This window comes from Psammomys obesus, unplaced genomic scaffold (genome assembly GCF_907164565.1).
Source record: "Psammomys obesus unplaced genomic scaffold, mPsaObe1.curated_primary_1811, whole genome shotgun sequence".
NCBI classification, from domain to species: domain Eukaryota; kingdom Metazoa; phylum Chordata; class Mammalia; order Rodentia; family Muridae; genus Psammomys; species Psammomys obesus.
Window position 1 is genome coordinate 50,837,264 of NW_026585895.1, and position 17,933 is coordinate 50,855,196.

The following is a 17,933-nucleotide window of genomic DNA, read 5'->3' on the forward strand; positions in this document are numbered from 1 at the left end:
CATTCAAAGGAAACATTGATATTTAAAGAATTATTAATAAATGTACTAAAAAAATCCTTCTATCTTGCTTTTGAATTTATTGTGTAGAGTCCAAATGAATTTTCCTGTTGATGTTTTTCAAGACAGGGTTTTTCTGTATATGGATATCCTGAAACTCACACTGTGGACCACACTGGCTTTGAACTAGAAATCCACCTGCCTCTGCCTCATGAGTGCTACGATTAAAGGTGTGCACTATCACCTGGCTGACTTTTTGTGTGTTACAGGCTGGGATTACAAGCATTTTCTACCAACACCAGGTTTTATGCTGTACTGGGGTACTGGGGATCAAACCCAGAGTCTTGTACACGGTAAGCACTTTAACAGCTGGAATATATTTCCCACCCCCAATTTACTCTTCTTTAAATCAGCTTTCCTCTTTGTCACAGAAACTGCAAAGGACTGGTGTAACAGACAGTGGAGCTCCACTGAACCCAAAACATACAGTTTTCTAAGCAATCTTGCTAAATTTAATAAGCAAACTTGACCCAGGATGTGAGAAACAAAGAATGTTACTTAGATCTTATCAAGAATAAGCCATCATGGGAATACAGAACAGTACAAGCAGCTGCCTAGCAAGCTTATCAGTTCCAGTCCCAGGATCAGAGAGAAAATGAAACCATTTTATCTTCTAGTCAATTTAAAGATCACAGAAAACTAGATGTAAATTAATGGCAAAAAGCATCTAAAATACTAAATTCAGCAATATATGACCCTGTACAAGATACTTTTCCTCAGAAAAGACCCCTGTGCTCAGATTTTTGGGTTCTGTTGCTCTCCTTGCGAAGTTCCTGTCCTCTCCAGATCTTGCTGTTTCCCACTTCTTTCATAAGATTCCTTGCACTCTGCCCAAAGGTTGCCCATAAGTCTCAGCATCTGCATTGCTAGTCTGCAGGGCAGAGCCTTTCAGAGGTCCTCTGTGTCAGGCTCTTGAATTGTTCCCTCTTTTCTCCTTCTGATGTCCATCCTCTTCAACTTTCTGGATAGGAGACTGATACTCCAACCAAGGACTATGCATGGAGATAACCTAAGACCCCGGCACAGATGTAGCCCATGGCAGTTCAGTATCCAAGTGGGTTCCATTGTAATAGGAACAGGGACTGTCTCTGACATGAACTAATTGGCCTGCTCTTTAATTACCTCCCCCTGAGGGGGAAGCAGCATTATCAGGCCACAGAAGAAGACAACGAAGCCACTCCTGATGAGACCTAATTGACTAGGATCAGAAGGAAGGAAAAGAAGACCTCCCCTATTAGTGGGCTTGGGGTGGGGGGGCATGCAAGCATGCATGCAGAGGGTGGAGGAAGGGATGGATTGGTACAGGAGGAGGGAGGGAACCACAGGGGGTGATACAAAGTGAATAAAGTGTAATTAATAAAGAATTAAATAAAAAAATACTTTTCCTTCTATGCTTAGAGTGGCAAACAATGGGAAGTGACCTCATTCCCACTTTAAAAATTAGAGTCTTTAGCACATGCCCATCAATCAAATGATCCTCAATACCACTAAAGAATTTCTCACAAGGCTGAAGCAAGAGAATGGAGATTTTAAGGGCAGCCTGAGTTACACAGTAAGATATTTTAAAAAGCTTATAAGAGGAATTGAAGAGATGGCTCAGAGGTTAAGAATACTGGCTGCTCTTCCAAAGGATTCAGGTTAGGTTCCTAGCACTCATACGACAGCTCACAACTGCCTGTAACTACAGTCCCAGGGAAGTCAATACCTTCCTCTGACTTCATCGGTACCAGGCACAAACATGGTACACATATAACAAACAAACAAACAAGGACTGGTGAGATGGCTCAGTGTACCCAATGCCCAGTGTACCCAATACACCTGGCAATCTAATTTTGATGGCTAGAATCTATGTAGCTACAGGAGAGAATCAATTCTACAAAGTTTTCCTTTGACTTCCACATGCCCCCCCCATTGGACACACTCGCACAATAATATATAAAAATAAAAATCACAGCATGTGTCAAGAATAATGGCCCATGCTTGAAATCTAAGCATTCAGGAGGTAGAGGCATAAGGATTTGTTACATATTCAGAGACAGTTTGGTAAACACATCAGATACTAGGCCCACAGCTAGGCTAGAGTGAGACTATTTCGAAAGAAACAAACAAGCAAAGAAACAAGCAAGCAAGCAAACAAAGCACAGTGCAGAGGGGATTCAAAGTAAGGTAAGAAGTAGGGCAGGAGAACACTGAGGCCCTCCAGACCCTGCTCCATGAACTGTATAAGGCATAAAGACAGTTACCTGAAATACCTGGAGGCTTTTTCCCTTGTCCTGTCCCCTCCTGGAGCTAATGGACAGGGAATGTCCAGGAGGCTGAGGACTGGGATGAAAACCTGTGAGGGTGTTGCCCACGACACACAGGAAAGAACAGCTCAGTGAGAACTGTGTGCACCTGATCAGCATCAAGGACAGTGTTCTGATGACGATATTATCTTCCAGAGAAGAGTTGAGGTGGTTTTAACTGCAGCATTTTGTGTCTTTCCAATTATACTCTACGGAGGTACTTGTTTTGGTTGTCCGACTTCACAATCTCTTTTTTTTTTTTTTTTCTGTGTTCAGCAGTAATGGGCATCTAACTTAGGGCTTCTTGACTACTTCACCAGTGAGCCACATCTCACTGTGTATTACGTGTGTACATATGAGCCTCCAAGTACACCAGTTTGTCAGACACCTTCCTCTATCTTTTTAAATAGTCAAGCACATGAGATGGCTTAGCTGGTAAAGGCATTTTGCTGCCAGCTGATGATCAGTTTGATAATCAGGAATATGCTAGAAGAAGAGAACCCACTCTTATAAGATGTCTGCTGACCTCTATGCACATTAGCACCCTTGGAAACACAAATACATACACGTAAATAAAAAATTAAATATGTAATGTTAGATGGTGGTGGTAAGAAGAGGTAAGAAGTTAAGAGGGACGAAGGAAGCAAAATGTTCGTACCATAGCTCTTAGCACCACTGAGTCATCTTTCTCTCCAGCCCCTCTCACCTTATTTTCTGAAACAGGGTCTCTCACTAAACCCAGAGCTTACTTGACTTGGTTGCCCAGGGAACTCCCGTTCTATCCCGACCTGAGTCATTGAGCACACTGCTATGCTTGGACTTCATATCTAGTGCTTTACCCCCTGAGCCACCTCCCCAACTATAAAAGAAGTCCTTTTCTAAAACATGATTCTCTGTAAAACTCCAAAGCCATCTATACATTTTTTTTTTCTTTGAACTCCCTATGTAGCTGAAGATAACTTTTAACATGTGATCTTCCTGTCTGAGATTAGACATGCCTGGCTTGTACATGATTCTTTTGCCTAGACTATCCCATCCCTTCTTTCCCTAGTAAGTCCTACACATACCTCAAGATACACTGAAATAAATTCAAAGACCTAACCAGGCGCAGTAGTGCACACCTGTAATCCCCACATTCCGGGAGGCAGAGGCAGGCGGATCTCTGTGAGTTTGAGGCCAGCCTGGTCTATAAATTAGTGAGTCCAGGAAAGCCAGGACTACACAGAGAAACCTTGTTTCGAAAAATAATTCAATAAATCAATTCCAAGACCTGTTCTCTGTCCTCTCTCTGTTTCAGCTATACCTGCAGATCAGCAAAGGACTTCTACCTACTCCTTCCTGATTAGCCTGAAACACCTCATGTCTAAAACCCCTCTTTCTGGTATAAGGCGTGTTAAGAATGTTCATTTAGCCTGTTTCCTGCTTTTCTCTAGTGTGTGAATTGCAGCAGTGAAGAACTGTTATGTTGAGAGGGCTCCTTGTGTTTCTGTGTGTGTGTCTTACCCTGTTTCAGATCAAAATTAGAAAAATGCTTTAGGTGAATAAGCTGCAAGGCCAACCTATGAGACATATCTAGGGAGAGGCTGTTCTGTGAGCTGAGTCCCACCTGATTTCCTCTACCCTGACTGATTGGAGCATCAAGAAACATTTACAGACATGGGACATTCTTGGTTGTGTCCCAATATTGTGCTCTGCTCAAAGAAAGTTTAGACTTCCCTCTACAAAAAGGAGGGCAGCAATGATAGCATGTTTACATGGGGAAAGAACCCAGACACCCCTGGAAAGGCAAAACTCATCTTCAGTGAAAAATTTGGGGATCCAACCAGCAATGCTAGTCATAACTTTCTAATTTTTCTTTTCTGCTTCTGATAAACTATATGACTCCCTGAGTTCGACACAACCTCTTAGAAGTTAGACAAATGCCTGTGGACATTACCCTTTTTTTTTTTTTTTTTTTAAGGTTTATCTATTTATTATTTATACAGTATTCTGCCTGCATGTGTGCCTGCACACCAGATCTCATTACAGATGGTTATGAGCTACCATGTGTATGCTGGGAATTGAACTCAAGACCTTTGGAAGAACAGCCAGTGCTCTTAATCTCGGAGCCATCTCTCCAGCCCTATTCTTACCTTTTTATGTTCTTAAAATGAGTTTGCTCTGCTGTACATGTTTATTACTTTTCTTGGTATGGTAACAAGGAGTTTTCCTAAACATTTAAAATTATAAGACAGGCAACTTTAAAAAGTAAAACATTAAGCCAGGCTTGGTGGTACATGCCTTTAAACCAACACCCTGGAGACAGAGGTAGGAGGATCTCTTAAGTTTAAGGCCAGCCTGGTCTGTATATTGCAAGTTCTAGGCCAGACAGTACTACATAGTGAGATTCTGCCTCAAACAAATATACACATAAATAAATATACTTGTTGGCTAAATAACCAAGCAAATACACAAATTCATTTGCAAGGAGTGGGGAGGGTTGGATAATGGTTCTCTTTCTGTACTGTAAAACTGGAATTCTACTCAGGTAAATGTTAGATTTGTGGCAAGAATGACAAACAGTGTGCTGACTAAAGATATTCAATTAGGTATCACCCTACTTAATCCAGATTACCAATTTCGCATGGGCTTCACAGAATGTTTCCAAAGGAAGCAGCTACTGTCTTCACTAGCATAGGCTGACTTTAGGCAAGCAACTCAGCAAGGTACAGCTCTGCAACCTTGGTAGGTAGGTTGGACTGAAAACAACCACCATTAATTTTTTTTTTCCAGTTTTCGAGACAGGGTTTCTCTGTGTAGCCTTGACTGTTCTAGACTTGCTTTGTAGACCAGGCTGGCCTTGAACTCACAGAGATCCACCTGCTTCTGCCTCCCTGAGTGCTGGGATTACAGGTGTGCACTACAGTGTCCAGCTTCATCAATTCTTAAAATAAATGGGCTTTAAAGGTCCTTAAAATTAATAGCTAGTCAAGTTGGTAGCACATGCCTGTGATCAACACTGGGGAGATTAAGATAGGATGCTTTCCAGTTGGAGGCCAGTCTGTGCTTATCTAGTGAGGCCACCACCGAATAATTAAAAAGGATGATTTATTTACGCATTGCCATTGCTCTCATTCATAGGAAATAGTAAAGAAGGGGAGCCAGGAAGTGGTGGTGTACTCCTTTAATCCTAATACTCAGGAGGCAGAGGCAAGCAGTTCAAGGATAGCCTGGTCTACAGTGAGTTCCAGGACAGTTACACAGAGAAACTTTGTTTCAAAAAACACAACAAGAAAAAGACAGAAAACTGTCAGAATTGATTAATTAATTTGCTTGCTCACAAAGGGTAACTATAGCTGTAACCAGGAACAAGAATCACACTACAGAGTTACTGAAAGATAGCCACCTCTTCAGGACTGAAGTGTGTGGTGCCTGTCCTGTCACCTATTATACAATTTACCACATTTTAAAACTTCCTTTAGCTGCCCAAGAAATCTCTAAGAAATCACATTAGGAGCTGAGCCTTGTAGTTCATAAATACAAACTCAGCTTCTCAAGATGGTGAAGCCAAAAGATCTCAGAGTTAGTTCAAGGCTAACCTGAGCAATTTGCTTGATATTCTGTTTCAAAAATTATGAAGGTGGGGATTCTTGGGAGAGGTAGTTCTCATTAGCAGAGTGCTTGCCTGGCCCTAGGCTGTACGAGGCCCCAGGTTGAAGCTCTAGTATTATAGGGGTGAAGGAATCACATCAGGCAGCAACCGAGCAACTGTGTCTGATGGACAAAATAGTCTCCATCATAACACTGAAGAGTCCACCTGAGTCTCTGCATGGGCTCAGCCTTCTGTTAGCAAACTGCCCCACCCAACAGGGAGACCATCCAGACAGCACCCACTGAAGAACCTAAAAGGCTCTCTTTGTGGACCCAGTGAAGTAGAAAGAGTCAATTCTATACCAAGTACTTTGGTCGAGCAATAATGGACTTTTCTTCCCTGCAGTAGATCAGCTGATGTCAGAAGGTGGGACCTCTGCCAAGCACAACTGGCTCTCTGCAGAGCTGGACATAATCAAAGTCACCACCTCATTCCCATTGCAGATTTCTTTTTTTTTTTTTTTTTAAAGATTTGTTTTATTTATATGAATGCCCTGTTTTCACACACACCAGAAGAGGTAATTAGATTCCATTACAGATGGTCATGAGCCACCATGTGGTTGCTGAGAATTGAACTCAGGACCTTTGGAAGAGCAGTCAGTGCTCTTGACCGCTGAGCCATCTCTCCAGCCCCCCATTGCAGATTTCTTGTTTGTATGATTACAGAAAATTATTAGTCTCTTCACCTGATAGACATATTTAGCTGCAAAAACTCCATTTTCTTTTCATTCCAAAAAAGATCATTTTCAGACAACATGAAAAAAATTATTTTATAAATACAAAAACTGTTACCCAAAGAGGTACAACCTCTCACACCCAAAATTATGTCAGCAGTACTGGAATGTCTGGGACCCTGTATGTACCACATTCCTTACATGACTGAAGCTGCATACTGAAAGAACCCCACCCTGCTCTGGCAATATGCAGCAGTCTGATAAGGCACACTCCAGAGAATGTTGCACGCTGTACTTAACCTAATGAGATTAGCACCTTTAAATCACACAGGAAAAAAGAATCTGGGAAAAGTGCCATTAAAAAAACAATCTCCAGACTTAGAGCCTATCTGTTGTACTAACTGCCCAAAAACTACAACAGAGGAATTACCTTGGAGTCAACCAACTGACAGCATATCTCCAGGCTGCCAATCAACTCTGATTTCTGTTAATCAAAGTCATATAGGCAGAGAGTAAACAAGGGAAAGCTAAGTGTTCAGTGTATTCTCTGTGTTTAAGAACAGTGCTACATTTAGCTGGTCATGATGGCACACCCCTTTAATCAAAGCAGAGGAAGGAGACAGAGTTAGGGAGATCTCTGAGTTCAACGCCAGCCTGGTCTACACAGATAGTTCCAGTACAGCCAAGGCTACTACACAGAGAACCCTGTCTCAAAAACCAAAACAACAACAAAAAGTGTTACATTTAAAGTAACCAAAGTTCATATTTTTATAAGTATTAGTGAAGACAGGAGATGTGAGCCATTCATAAATGTTATAAAGTAGCAGTCAGAACATTAGCTGCATCCTTCATTGAGGTTTGTGAGCTGATCTCAGGGGAGCAAACAAGAATTACAGCTATGTTGTCTATTGTAATAAAACACAAAGGACTTGTCAGCATTCTTACACTGTCAGATCTCACTGACTCTTTTCATTTCATTTACTTTTATTTTATGTGTTCATTAGTATTTTGCCTGAATATATGTCTGTGTGAGGGTGTCAAGAAGCCCTGGAATTGGAGTTATAGACAGGCAAGAATTGCCATTGGGTGCTGGGAATTGAACACGGGTCCTCTGGAAGAGGAAGCAGTGCTTTTAACTGCTGAGCCATCTCTCCAGTCCCAGATCTAGTCGTTTCTAAAGGTATGAAGTTTGCCAGGCCAGCCAAGTGCCAGGAAAACAGCTGTTTAAGGCTCTTCTTGGTACTTGGGGAGTTTTAAAATGCCTTCACTTAATCTATAAGCAGTTACATGCCACTATGTATCTACAGTGGGAACATGGTAAAGACAGTGGGTAGGAATTAAAGTGTGTTAAGAAACAGACTTCAGATGAAAACATTTTCAAATCAAAGGTCAAATGCTTTGGACTCCGCAAATCTGGCACCTGTAGTGAGTGGTTTAGGACAGCCTCACACACATTTCATAGGGTAGAACAATTCTGTTATTTATTTTTCTAAAATACTTCAAAAGAAAATTAAAAAGAACATGAGAGAGTCTTTGCTTTTGCTTGTATTTAAAGCCATTGCAGCACGCTGAATGTCCTGGAGACTGGAGGACTTGGAATGCTGTAAAATGAATGTTGGTTTTCAGCCTGGACACTAGCTGTTTTGTTTTGCAAGAAAGGCATTTTAGGAACTCACAGGAAAGAAAAAAAAAAAAAAAAAAAAACAGATCAGTTGGCTCTATGGAAAAATTTGTCGTAATCACCCAAGGCAAAAGGTCACAAAACCCATTCATCAGTTTGGGTTTTGTTGCTTAGTCAGAGCCCAACTGTGCAGAACTGACAATATCTTTTCTCTGTGGCTTATGAGGCCTGCGTACAGTGAATCTCAGATTTGCAAAGCAGGAGGACTAACATCACAGATATAAAATGGCTTGCCTGACAACTACCAAAGAATTGGTTAGCACCCACAAAACTGTGTACTAGTTGATTCTCAGATTAAACAAACCAACTCACAACCAGCTTAGCTACAGGTTTTAGTAGCAGACAGGACAGTAAGCAGAGTAGTAAATAGTATATAAACAAGATTTTTGGCATCATGAATAAAAACAATCAGTTCTTTTGCTTCAACCACATTCCAGTCAAGACTGTGGCTTTATATGTCAGCCTTCAAGTTGATTAATTCAGTTCTACTTGTTAGCGCAATTCTGCAGAGGTGAGCAGGACTTAGCATCAAGAAAGCAAGAGATTCATACTGCATTGCATCAAAACCCAGGAATGCAGAGCAATGCTGGGCAACTTACTTCTGATGCTCCCCACACACTATCTTGCTGCTACTTACCTTTCAACCTGTAAAATTCAGATGAAAAGGGTTTAAGTGCAATATATTAAGATTCAAGACAAGAAAACGTTATAAACCTTAGATAATTAACTGCTCTCATTTATAAAAGAGCCTGCCTTGGATTTATCACCTATAATCACTAAAAAAGTCTAAGATTTTTCCCTCTTATTTTAGGATATCAAGATAATTTTAAGCAGTTTTTTTTTCTTTTTTTTTGAAATAGGCTCAGACAAAAAAAAAAAAATTAGCAAACACTGCAACACTACACATAACACATACAGAACATTGTTTCATGTGTGTGTTTTGGTTTCAAGACAGGGTTTTTCTGTGTAGCCCAGGCTGTCCTGGAACTAAGAGATACCTGCCCCTGCCTCCCAAATTCTGGGATTAAAGTTGTGCACCACCACACCCGGCCAGAGTGCTGGTTTTAAAGAAACTGTGACCACCTGGGGTGCGGCAGCACTTGTGGGAAGACTTTGTATTAAAAATAAATGAATAAATAAATTGTAATGAATATATAAAAAATTAAAAAATAACCAAAAAAATCTAAATACTTAAAAAAAAAAAAAAGAAAGAAACTGTGAGTTCCATTTCATCAGAGATTATGGTAGAGCTAAGACAACAAGACAACGGGAAAGCAGACAACCCCAGCTTACAGCACTTGTCAAACTGGAAAATACTATTTATACTACATGTTTTCAGGTAATTTTTCTAAATATCTAAAGTAACTTTTCCCCTTGGTTCTTAGGAACCAAGCAGCCATCAATTAAAAATCAGCAAACATTACATGCAAACACCAGGATGGCAGTAAGAAATTAATATATTCATGCCTTAAAGAGAAACAGAAAGGTAGAAAACAGTAGGCTTTGGAAATCTTAGAGTAAACACACCAACACTTCTGATCATGTATCCAGAAATCCCACCAACTGTCACCAACCTTTCTACTTAACAGAAAGGTCATGCAGGCAGGGCTTCCCGTTCTTTGGGTCATTCAACCTCTTGGACACCAATGTGTCTTCACTGCAAGCCAGGCAAAAGAACCAAAAGGCAACACATTTTGTGCATGCTGGTCAAATACCTGAACTCTGCGTTTACGAAACGATGACAACATGATGGAGGAATGTGGAGTCTAAAGAGGGAGGGGAAGAGCAAGATAACACACTTCTAAAGGCAACTGGGATAGAATCACTTCAAAGTGAAGAGAATAGATCTGTGAAGACACATGAAAACAGGCAAAAATCAAATAGCAAAGATTTCCCCAGTGTCTGGACCCCACCAGGAATCTGATTATGTAATTAGGGAAGCAAAGCTCCTATGTCTTGACAATTACCATCTCCTAAATGTGCTGCTGTGACCATTTCACACACTCTTCTCAGGCGCTTGCCCAAGTATTGCTTTCTAATGGTGAATGTGCCTCCTCCCATCCACATTCTGATAAAATAGGAATCTTGGGGCTTTTAGGAATTTGCAGTGTAAAAGCAGGTAAAAGGATGATTTCATGAAGGCCTAAGTAAGGAACTGAACTTGGGGCTAGTTTGATGGTGCAGTTCCTTTACAAAATACTATTATTTCCTACTCAAAACAAGTAAAAGCAGCATATGTAAGAGATGGGAAAGGTCCTGGTTCACTGCACAGCTGTCCTAGTCAGATGGATCCAAGTGGTCAGCTATGCGGAACTCTGCATTCCTGGAGTCAGCATTTGCCACGAGATCACTGCATTCCCCTGCAAGGCCACAGCTGATGAGCTGCAGCAAACCTAGCTGCAGACAGTTGAGCTCTCAATGGGCAGGGAGGACTGCCAAAGGCAGGCTGCCCTCAGACCCTCTGTCCTTAGTGCATATTTCACAGACAGGATTGGGGGGTGGGGAGCTATTCCGAACAGCCATTTCTCAATATCCGCAGAGGCCCCACCCTTTGAGGTGAAAGCAGAGAAGGAAAATAATAGAAAATTCTAATCCAGGGAACTAAAATATATACTTAATAGGCTCTGTCACTTAAACCTCTTCATTAGATTACCTGACATCAAATTTCTCTAATTATTAGATTACTGCAAAGCATACAGCCAAGGCCAAATGCACTACCAGAGAATAGCTGGCTGCAACAGCTCCTGCCTGACACAGGCCCAGCAATTTGGGAAACTGAGGGTGGAACATTAAGCTTGAGCCCAGGAGTTTGAGACATACAGCAAGGCCGCTTCTCTTCAATAAGAGGGATAAAAGCCCAAGGCTGGGTGGCAACCAGGCTTGCTGGCAAGAGCATAATGAGTTCAAGACCAGCTACACCCGAGTACAGAGTTTCAGAAAGAGCTACATATCAAGATCTTGTCTCACAAAATAGGGAATGGGATTGCAGATATGAACTAAGTCACCAGGCCTTGGGTTTACCATAAGAACTGTCTCACATCTGTCTAGTTCAGGGTAAACCTTGCATTCCAATCTATCTAGGTCCCTAGATAACAGTCAACATACTTTGAGGGTCCCTTTGAGGAATTAATGGCCCAGTTACTAAAAAAGGCTTACTGTTAATTTTCTGCAGAGGACCTTACTCCCCCCCCCCCCCCCCCCACACTGCAGCACTTTTTTTTTTTCGGCTTTGACTTCAATTTGACCTTTAAAATGTAAGACATTTAGTATGAGTGGGAATCTTGGCTCAATGGCTTCATGCAATGCACTGTTGTTGGTGCTATTCTTAAACTCTTGTTTCCTGGCTCCAAGACACCCCCACCCTGCCATCTTTGATACATTCTGTTTTACTTACGTCCAATTGCTATGACAACGCAATTTCTTAACACATTATGAAAATACTTCATATGGTTGGTCTCTCTTGTACTCCTTGACAGCCATGATAATTAGCTTTTCGAAAATAACAACGGAAAGAACAAATGACTTAAAATATTCTGGGTCTCTAAATTTAAAAAACCTGATTATTTGGGAGGCTGAGGCAGGAAAATCCTGAATTTCAGACAGGCCTGGGCTATTCAGTAAATTCCAGGCCAGCCTGGGTTACACAGTAGGAGTCTGTATAGAGAGACCGAGAAATAAAAAAGACCCTGTAAAGTGTAATAGCTCGAAATTATCTCACCCCAGCTTTCCAGGCTATTCATTTAAAAACCCATCGAACCTTACTTACACAGAAGTCCCCCTTGTTATATATATATATATATATATATACACACACACACACACATATATATGTAATTCCAGTACCTGAGAGGCTTTTAAAATCAATTTTTTTTGTTAAGAAGCTAGCTTCAGACAGAAGATTGCTCTAACACCCCACACTGGCACGGTGGTAGTATCTGATAAATATATATATAAAACAAAACAAAAAAACAGTCTCACATAGAAAGAGGTGTAAGCTATTAAGTTATTTATTGGATTTGGATCTCCTACCAAGCAGCGCTGCATCTAACTATTATACAGGAGCCAAGTCAGCCCTGAAGAGAAAAGACATTTATTACCAGGAAAGAAAAAGGAGACCTCTCTGGGGGCCCGGGACCGCCGTACAGGATGAAATTAAGGTCAGCGAGCCCTTCACTGCAGATGCTAGCTCGTCCTCTTCAGGAGGTGCGGGCGAAGGGCGGTGCGGGGGCGCTCGCGGGTGGGTGCTGCCGAGGACCACCCCTCACCACCTGCCGCGACGGGTGGGGCCGCGGCATAGGGAGGGGCCCCCGCGCGGCCTCCCCCCGCCCGTGACATTCCGGGTCGCCGCCCGGCTCCGCAGCGCCCCGCAGCCCACGCGCCACAAAGGCGGCGGCAGCGGCCCACGGACCCGCCCGGGAGGCCCCGCGGCTCACCTGTCCGCACAGCTCCGGCGTTCGGCCGCCCGCGGCCCTTCCCTTCCCGCCCGCCGCCCTTTCTTACCGGCTCCCGGGGGTGAGGGGCGTGGGTCGCCGCGCTGAGGGCTGCTGAGGAAAAAGATGCGCCGCCGCGGCTCCTGCCTCACGCCGTTCGCTCCGCAGCGGATAGTGACGGTGGCGCGCGCACACCGGGGTTTTATAGGCGACCGCGCGCGCTCCCGCGGCGGCCGAGGGCGAGCGTGGGAGAAGTGCACGGCTCGACGACGCGAGGGGCGGGACTCGCCGCTCCACTACCCTACGGAAAGAACCGAGCGCGTCCGGAAGGAGCCGAGGCAGGGTGCGGGCTGGTGGGGGTGGAGGCAAACGACGGGAGGGCGACAGAGGAAGGGGAGCTTGGGGGCGCGCGCGCGAGGGGTGCGGAGCGCGGCGCAGAGGAGTCGCCGCATCCGCCTGCCCCGGCTTGGGTCCTGTGCAATCCTGCCCCGCCCAGTCCGCCCTGCAGAGAATCTGCGCCGCACCCCTCCGGCCCTGGGAGCCCTTCCGGGACTGCGGCGAAGGGCAGGGCGGGGCCCAGCGCCGCAGTCAGGCTGGGGATGCTGTTGCCCCCGCCGGAAAGACGCCCTGTCCTTTTCGGGTGATCTCACCGGAATGTTGGCTTGCTTTCCCTACTTTCTCAGGAGGCGGCTTGGCGCCGAGAGACCCAAGTCTGCTTGTTCTGGTGGGGGCTGGGGCCAAGAAAATCAGATGATTTTGGGACTCCGTGTTTGAGGAGGTGGTAGGAAAAAACCCAAAAAACAAATCCCGATTAGGAAAAAAAAAGAAAGACTGATTTGTGGCATAAGGCTTTTATTTCAGGATTTGTAGAATTATTTAGCAGTCTTTCTTCCTGTTTCCAGTAGAATAGGGTGTATTCATTCTAGTTGATAAACGACAGGATTTCTTTCCCTGGTATTAATTGAACCTTGCTGTGTAGCTGACTCTTGTCTGTGCTACCTCTTTGGACTTTGAATCTCTGCACTGATTTTACAAAGTAGATGTCGCTTTCCCCATTTTACAAATGAACACCCTGATGACATAAGAGGCTTCTCCGGATCAGGCATGAAGCAATCAGAAAAACTAAGATTTGAACACAGGCAGTTAGGCAGGAGGGTGCTAGACTTTTGAGAAGAGGAAAACAACATTTCTGTATTTCTGTCCTATATACAACCAGCCCCCATTTAGGGCCTGTCTCCAAACTCTGTTGCCAGGCTCCCCTCCTGCAATAGCTTTTCCCTTCCTCCATTTCGGTGACAGCTGTGTGGCAACCATTGGAGCAGCACCCAGCTCATTCCTGTGTAGTCAGGTCGACTGGGAATTCTGCAGCTCCCCCAGGCATTAGCCTCCTAGTTACCAAGCTGAACCTCCTATTTAAATAATTATAAAGACACTGGGCATTGCTCCAGAACTGGGGTGAGGCCCAGTCTTGAGCTTCCTGGTCCTCTGCAGTTCGGTTTCTCCTGAGCTAGGATCTGCAGTGTGACTCCTAGGCTGCCCTGGCTGTAGACATGATAGTGAAGGAAGATTCCTAGTCCTTTTTCTTGGAGTGAAGAGACAAAAAGAGGGGCCACACCCCAGAAGCCGCTTCACAGAATCTTGAGGAAAAGATTCTAAGAGGAATTTCCTGCAATCTTTACAGAGAAAACTGGCTGGGAAGCTGCTTCCTGGACTGTGCTTTTTTTGTTTGTTTTTCTTTCTTTATTTTCCAGATGTGGTTTCTTGTATCCCTGGCTGTCCTGGAACTTGCTCTGTAGACCAGACTGGCCTCAAACTCAAAGATCGTTAAAAATATGTACCATCACAACAGGCTCTGGACCCTGCATTTCTGAAAACAGCTGATGGTGACTATAGTAACCACCTCTTCAACCAGTATCAGCAAATTTTAAAATCAGATATTTGGCCTTGGTTACAAAATGGCTAGTACAATTTCTAAGACGTTATGCTTCAGTGGCAAACCATAGGTCTCAGGGATATAGGTATTTAATCTCCCAGGCCTCATACTGAAATAGGAGTTCTACTCTTTCTACCAAATGCCAAACAAATTGGAGACCTATAGAGAGCTCACTTTTGATTTGGAAACTAAAATCCTGCTTGTTGATCCTTTTTCTGATCAAAATGGCCAGGATAACAGTGTCCTTGGGCTCCCACTCACCCACCCACCCTGCTCTCATCTGGCACGAAAATGAGCCATCAAAAAGGCATTTCCATGGTTTCTATTGTTGCTCCCCTTCCTCCCACCAATTTCAGCACATGCCTCACACTCTATTAGGCGTGGGGACAGAGAGAGGATGTTGCAGATAATAGCCTTGTTTTTATAACAGAACTTCAGACGGAAGAAATAAAGCAAGCACAGCACACTGTGACAGCTTGGTTCGGCTCCATGTTCTTGGCCACACCTCTTCTGGCCTCCTTACAGCAGTGAATCCAAGTGAATTCTAAGGTTCTGGTTTCTGCAGCCCCTAGACTTGAACGCTAGGCAGCCCTGATCCCTTGTTCAAAAGGTCAGTTGTTGGCTGGGAAATATGCTAATTGTTAGGTTTCCACCCATCAACAGCCATGGAAAGTCAAGTCTACTAGGTTCTCTACCCCTATCCTGCACCCTCGGCAAAGTGCAAGTATTTTTTTTTTTCTCCCTGTAATGAGAGAGGCTGACTCTAAATTGGGCGTGGTGGTACAGGCCTGTAATCCCAGCACTCAGGGAGGCAGAGGCCAGCCTGGTCTACAAACCCAGGCCAAGCCAGGCCAGCCAAGGCTACACAGTAACCCTATCTCAAATCCCTGTACCCCAAAAAATAAGAGAAAGGGAGAGAGAGGCAGAGAGAGGCTGAATGGAAAAAGTCCTGCTGACAAAATGGACTGTACCTTTCCCCAGACGACATTCTTCAGGAGCAGAGCTGGCAAGCCAGTCACACAAGTCTTCCAAACATAGTGACTGTGTAAATCTTGAGGGCATTGTGCTAAGTGAAACAAGCCAGACACACAGAAAGACCAGTATTGGATGATTCTGCTTACCTTGCAACCCTGTAACTGTCAAGTCTGAGAGATAATGTAGAGAACTGGTAGCCAGGCACTGAGGGGAGACAGGAATGGGGCAGGGGTGGGAGGGAAGGCCATTGTTTCATAGGACCAGTTTCCACCTAGGATGAGAACATTCTGGCGATCTGGGCTAGGCACTTGTGAACATATTCTACCAGCTAAGCTGTATCTTTAAGCATTTATTATATCTCTTCATTGTGCTCTTCATGTATGAAGATCAAAGGACAACTTGTTGCAGTTGATTCTCCTTCTACCATGTGAATCCCGGGTATCAAACTCAGGTCATCAGGCTTGGTAGCATTTACCTTTAACTGCAGAGCCATACTGGGATTATGGCATCTGATTATTTTTTTCTTGTTTAAGATAGGGTCTCATGCTATGTCCTAGTCTATCCTTGAGCTCATGGCAATCTTCCTGCTTTAGCTTCTTGAGTGTTGCAATTGTAGAGGTGGTACCATCATGCCCAAATCTCCTGCTAAGCTTAAACACATTGTTTAAGAATAAGTTTCATAAACCATGCCAAACCTCAAGAAACAATGTTAGTTTTCCATTGCCTAGAGAATAGCCTAATGATTTAAGTAGTCATTTCAGAGCCTTGAAAAGCTTCCATCTGTTTACTGTATCATGGCATTACTTCTTACTGCTTTTTTCCATGTACATGTTTACCTACTTCAAAAGCACAGTCCTGGCTGTGGTGTTGTCAGTTAGTAAGCTATGGGCCTCTCATAGGAGAAGCCGAGGTTCAATCCTCAACATTGCAGATCAATAACAACACTTTGCCTCAGAGCAGTCCAAAATGTACATTTGCTCTTCCAACCTCTTGCTTAAAAAAATTGTTTTATGTGTATGAGTAATTTGCCTGCACTATGTTCATGCCTAGTGCCCTTGGAGGCCAGAAAAGGGCACTGGATCTTCTGAAACTTGAATTATAGACAGTTGTGAACCTCAAGGGTACTAGCAACCAAACCTGGGTCTGCTGTAAAAGCAACAAGAGCTCCTAACTACTGAGTCACCTCTCCAGCCCCTAAATGGCTATTATCTAATAAATGAAGCCTGGCTATAGCTAGGGACTGTCAGTAAGCTCCTTTACAATGGGTGTTTTTGCAAGGGCAACACATTACTGGAAGCCCACAGCCCTTGTCTGCTTTCTGTAGATCCACAGGCAATCCAGTGAATTCATTAAGTGTGGCAGAGGAATGGGAAAATTAGTCATGTGTGACAGAGACATGTGAGCAGCTCTGTGGCTTATGTTGTCCTGTCACTGCAGTTATTTTTTTTTTAAAGATTTATTTATTTAATGTATATGAATGTTCTATCTGCTTGTATACCTGCACACCAGAAGAGGTCATTAGATCCCAGTATAGATGGTTGTGAGCCACCATGTGGTTGCTAGGAATTGAAGTCAGGACCTCTGGAAGAGCAAACAGTGCTCTTAGCCACTGAGCCATCTCTCCAGCCCTGTCACTGAAGTTATTACAGGATTTCTCATGGTGTGTGTGGGTGTGTGTGTGTGTGTGTAAGAGAGAGATCCCAAGGCCAATGGATGTACAAAGGTTGTAACCTACTGGAATTTTGTGCTGGAATTTTTAGCACATTACCAAATCTGCACTAAGATGATATAGGACAATGAATGACATGGCAAAAATTTGGGAACTCAGCCCAAAAAATGAGGTCAAGATGCAATGGAAGCAAGCAGATGAGCGAGCACTTGAGCCAAAAAGAGAATGTGGCTTGTAGCATTCTGTGGCAAAGAATCTGATGCACCTGTGTGGAGCCACATCCTCAGCTGTGCTCCTGGCTTCTGAAGCTACACTATCAGTGAGTATCAGAAACCCAAACCTCCAGAGATCTTCTGTGTTATGTTTGAGACGCCATTAGGATAACCAGCATCGAATGACAAATGCCAAGACTGCTAATCACATCCAAAGGAAGAATATTAAATTGCTATATAATGTATTCTCAGGATGGTGAGATGGCTCAGCTGGTAAAGGAGCTTGCCGTGCAGGCCTCACAGCTGGAGTTGGATCCCCACAACCCAAGTAAAAGTAAGTAGGAAAAGAGAACTGACTTCACAAAGTTGTCTGCTGACCTTCAAATG

At 43.7% G+C, this 17,933-nt stretch overlaps 1 protein-coding gene across 5 annotated transcripts in view; it reads right to left on the bottom strand.

Moving 5' to 3' along the window:
- Sptan1 (spectrin alpha, non-erythrocytic 1) overlaps window positions 1-13,265 on the bottom strand; it is a 70,069-nt gene extending 56,804 nt beyond the window's left edge. For 4 of the 5 annotated variants that reach the window (XM_055599803.1, XM_055599802.1, XM_055599800.1 and 1 more), the window contains exon 1: window positions 12,828-13,264. The gene's annotated coding sequence lies outside the window, so the exon portion shown is untranslated. Of the gene's footprint in view, window positions 1-12,827 lie in introns of all 5 variants that reach the window. The other variant, XM_055599801.1, reaches the window with a different exon arrangement.
- Window positions 13,266-17,933: the final 4,668 nt, after the last annotated feature.